Below are 5,717 nucleotides of genomic sequence, written 5' to 3' on the forward strand. Positions count from 1 at the left end.
CTCATTCAAAAAAACTATTTTGAAATCACTCGGACAGCACTCCGTCGTAATATTTTATGTATACTAATAATATCTTGAAATAATACAGAGCATATATATATATATATATATATAAATCAATTGAGAGAGTTTAGAGAAATATATTTTCAAGTTTCTATGAAATAATGAAACCTATTGAATTCTATTTATAATAGATTTTTAAATTATAAAAGTGAATTATTAAAGTATGAATTATTAAAATGAATTATTAAAGTATGAATTATTAAAGTAAATTATTAAAGTATGAATTATTAAAGTGAATTATTAAAGTATGAATTATTAAAGTGAATTATTAAAGTATGAATTATTAAAGTGAATTATTAAAGTTAAAGTAAAGTAAAAGTAAAGTAAAGGTAAAGTTAAAGTATAGTAAAAGTATAAAAAACTATGTATGTATAATACGCGTATAAATATATATAATATTAATTTAAATCGTTATATATATTTAATGAAATAAAATATAAATATCGTTATATTTATTATACTGGTTAAGTAATGAGTTGTCAAAAGTGATTCTAGATATTTATAAAAGTTATATACGTTTTAATAATAAAGTTCTTTTTAAACTGAAAACGTCTTTGTACGTTTGAAAATAGATTAATAGAATATTATGGAAACCAATTCTCCACTAACTTTTGTCTAACTTTCGTAAATGACACTTTTTGTTTTTATTTATAAATAGCTTTACAAATTATTCTGAATATCGTTAAGAGGAATAGATTTTCTCAAATCATAGTGGACCTCTCAACAGAGACTTGTAATCATAATTCAATGTTTCTGATAATTCAATCATTTAATATATTTTTTTCGTCGAAAATCATATTGAAACAAATACGTTCGTGTAAAGTATTATACGTTTAATACTTTATTAATATTCTCAAGTTATAATATATATATACATATACATATCTATTTATATATAACGGTTCGTGAATCGTCGGAATTTGGTCGAGGTTATAATGAATGTATGAACACAGTTTAAAATTCTTGAGATTTAACTTAACAAACTTTGCTTATCTTGTCGGAATAATATAAAGATTAAAGTTTAAATTTGGTAGGAAATTTCCGGGTCGTCACAGTCGATGTGCTAAGACACCACTCGGGGTGAAGTGTCGAAGTGTTAAGGCACTACCCGGGGTGAAGTATCGATGTGTTAAGATGCCACCCGTAGGGTTAGTGTATGAGGTGTTAAGTACACTAATGGTTGTTATGAACTCGGACGGTCTTTAAACACCATTCCCTCGTTCGATTGGTTAACCATGGTTGTGTGTGGATTGTAGCATATTATATTGTTTAAAACTTATGCTATTGTTATGCTAGCACGTATGGTGGAGGGTTTAATATTATACTCGTGATGGTATGATTATTTATATTGATAGCATGTATGCGGTAAATGTGTAAGTGATTGCAAGTAAGTAGATTGTATATGTATTCGTATAATTGTTGCACTCACTAAGCATTAACTTACCCCTCTCGTTGTTTATCTTTAGATGCAGGTGCGGATAAGGGCAAAGGGGTTGTTGGGCACTAGGTGTCCCTTGGTGTTGCTTGTAGAAGCTTTTGGAGTTGGCCTAGCGTTTTGGGTAGTTTAGCCCCAAACCATGCTCGAAGTGTTGTTTGGTTTAAAACTATCATTTTTAGTTGGGTCAAACTTGTATTACATTTGTTAATGGCCTTCGTGCCTTTGTAAACATTTAAATTGTGATCTTGTTAAATGGGTTATATGTAACCGGTTATTTTCGCGCTAATGGGTTGTTATTTTAAAGGAAAAAAACTTTTCGTATGGATGCGGGTTGGGTTGTTTCACCAGCTGGGCTGTTGCCCATCTTCTGAATAGTTAGAGACCCATTTATTCATAAACCGTGTTAATATTTATCCCTATTTCCCTCCCTCTTCAAATTCGAAATCGACCAGAGTTCGATACAACTACGAAATACGTTTCTTATTAAAAGTTTAGGATTTATAGACGATACAGAACTGATTAGAGATGGATTAAAATCAATTAAAACAGAAAAAAAAATAACAAAGAAGCTGCAACAGCTTTTTAAGAACGCGTAATAACTTTAATTCAAAATCGAAGTTTTAAAATGTTTTAGATCTCGATTACTGAATGAAATTTTAAATCATTATTAGAAACTATTTGATGCGTTAATTTAACTTAAATCATAACAACAACTTCGAATTTGATCAAGAACGAATGTTTGACTTTTTTTATTTTAAAACTTTGACTCAAAAATTCATCTTTGATTATTCAAATTAAGACTTGAAAAGTTGCAGATAGAATCACGACTAGATTTAGAACCTTTCTGCATTTTTAGTTTTTGTAATATAATTCGATTTCGAGTTTTTGGATATTATACCCAAGAACAGAAATATACGATGTAAAAAAAATATTTTGATTAAATCTTCAATTTGATCCTGCTCAAAAGTAGTTGTAGTCGATTTAGAAGGTGGAGAAAAACGAATGAATTAATTACTCTTGTTGAGAACCAATCGTTTTATGGAAGTAGTAGTCGACAGGAATATATATCAGAAACAGAAAATAATAAGAATAATGTATAATAAAAATTGATCGTGACCTTCAACTGATTTTAACCTCATCTGATGGAAATCGAATTTTATTGTACTGGATTGGATAACGACTCGTAACAAATTAGGGACAGAATCCAAATCTTCCACAGTTTAGAAAGTGATTTGAAGCAGAAAGCAAAATTCTTTGTATTTATTTATATATTTAATCGTAATTATATATATATATATATATATATATATATATATATATATATATATATATATATATATATATATATATATATATATATATATATATATAATCTGTATATGTATTCATTTATATATGTATATCTATATTATATGTATATATATGTAATTATATATATATATATATATATATATATATATATATCTGTCTATATTTTTGATTAAATATATGTAGTTCATAAAATTTTATTATTGATAATGTTATAAAATATTAATACTAATAATAAAACATAATTTATTAATAATGCTATCGAAATACAAATAATAATACTAAATATTATATTAATAATAATAATAATAATAATAATAATAATAATAATAATAATAATAATAATAATAATAATAATAATAATAATATCAAAATAAATTTCAATAATAATACAGATATGATAATATTACTAATTTTAATAATAACTAATAATAATACTAGTTATAATAATATTAATATTATTAGTGATAATAATAACATTAATAATATAATAACACAACTCAAATTTTATATATATATTTTATTTTAGAAGTAATAATATTACTAATACAAATATTAATATGAATATTAACAATAATAATAATGATGAAATTAATGATAATAATATTAATATATTACTTATATTCAAACTTGTAATTTAATACAATATCATTTATTATTTATGTATTATTATATTATGTGATGACTTTTACTAAGTAGTTAATATTCATATATTATATATATATTTTATATCTATATATATATATATATATATATATATATATATATATATATATATATATATATATATAACAGTAATTTAATTATTCTAATTGTTATTTTACATTTTAAATTCTAATGATTCATTTATATTTTATTATTTTCAATACCTACATTTATATATATATATATATATATATATATATATATATATATATATATATATTTATAGTGGTAGGATCAAGAGGGAAGTAACTAATCGGGGGGAAGCAAAAACTTTTTTTTTCATTTTTTGAACAAACTTTGTTCACGAACATTATAGATGGGATGAAAATATGAACATTTAGTAGAGACACTTTGTGATAAATGTTTTTATTTTGGGGAAAAACGCTCGAAGAAATAATATATAATAATTATCGTATTTTTCGAGCGTATGTTGAGGTTTTAGCTATTGGGGTTTAGATATTAGGGTTTATAGGGTTTAGATATTAGGGTTTAGAAATTTAAGGTTTAGGGTTTAGATTTAGAATTTAGATTGAGTTTTTAACACGAACGATTTAGAGTTTAAGGTTTAGGGTTTAGGGTTTAGGGTTTGGTGTTTTGGGTTTATGGAATAAACCCAAAACACCAAACTCTAAACCCTAAACCCTAAACCCTAAACCCTAAATTCTAAATCGGACTAAATTTAACTTCACAAAACATGAAGAAAAAAAACGTTCATATTCTTCACGAACAATATTATCTTGAATGTTATTTTTATCGATCTTTTCCCGCCTAAATAATAACATTCATCACGAAGTGTCTCTTCTAAATGTTCATATTTTCGTGTGATCTTGATGGCGGAAAAAAAAATTCTAAAAAAAATGAAAAAAAAAAAATTTGCTTCCCCCCGCTTCCCCCCGATTGGTTACTTCCCCATTGATCCTGCTCATATATATATATATATATATATATATATATATATATATATATATATATATATATATATATATATATATATATATATATATATCCAACACTTGTTCGTGAATCGTCGGGAATCGGTCAAAGATTAATTGCATTCATGTAAACAGTTTCAAACATTTTTAGACTCAACATTATAGACTTTGCTTATCATGTCGAATTCATATAAGAATAAAGTTTAAATTTGGTCTGAAATTTCCGGGTCGTCACAGTACCTACCCGTTAAAGAAATTTCGTCCCCGAAATTTGATAGAGATCGTCATGGTTGACAATAAGTATGTTTTCATGACGAATATGAGTCGATAAATAGAGTTTTTATCATCAATGAGTAATATGGATAAAACAGTTCGTTTATGTGAAGAGTGCGAGTGTAGCTTTTGCAAAAAGATAAAAAGAGTAAATTCAGATTCGTCTTAACCGGTGACGTAATCACGGTTGAATTTATAAAATAAGGTGCGTCTTAACTTTTGACGTTGTCTTGGTTGAATTCCAGAATTCAAGGAATTTAGAGGAATATCTTCGTAATAAGATTTGGTTCATCGGTAATTAAGGAAATTTGGATCCGCTTTGATTAAATACGATAATCTGTTTCAATTACTCTGTCGGATATTTCACTATAAATCCACTCTCTTCATTTCCTTTATATTTTGGAGCTCCATTCTTTTGTTTTCTCTTCCCGACTTTAAGTCAAGCGAATAATGGTCCAAAATTCGTAGGTATGACGTTTCGATTGATCATAATTATTGTTCTAAGAGAGAAATTGTAATAGCACGATCTTGATTGGTTATATTACCAGAATTCAAGAGAAAATATAGAACTATCAAGAAGATATGTTTTTGATATGTTTGGAGATTAAGTAAAATGTAAGAGTCGTGCAACATGGCACATGATGACGTTATGGTCTGTGAATCATCAAGTTCTATTAGAAACTCAGCATGACTTACTGTAATATAATCACATTGATCAAGTGTCATTATATTATACTAACTCATGCTTCAGTTCCCAACACTACTTAAAAAACATTCAATTTTTAAATTCAAATTTTTCAGAATTTAGAAACTAAAATAGTTTCCTTTATGATGTAATACAGATCGCGTGAAGAGATAAATGATTTCCGATAAGAAGAGTTATGAAAATATCTTCAGAAATATCGAGGATATTTATAATAAAAGATACAATGATATCTTAGAATTTCTAATATCGATGGATGATGAAAAATTCATTCACAATGATTTAGAGCAATTAA

The sequence above is a fragment of the Rutidosis leptorrhynchoides genome, chromosome 3 (genome assembly GCF_046630445.1).
Source record: "Rutidosis leptorrhynchoides isolate AG116_Rl617_1_P2 chromosome 3, CSIRO_AGI_Rlap_v1, whole genome shotgun sequence".
NCBI classification, from domain to species: Eukaryota; Viridiplantae; Streptophyta; class Magnoliopsida; order Asterales; family Asteraceae; genus Rutidosis; species Rutidosis leptorrhynchoides.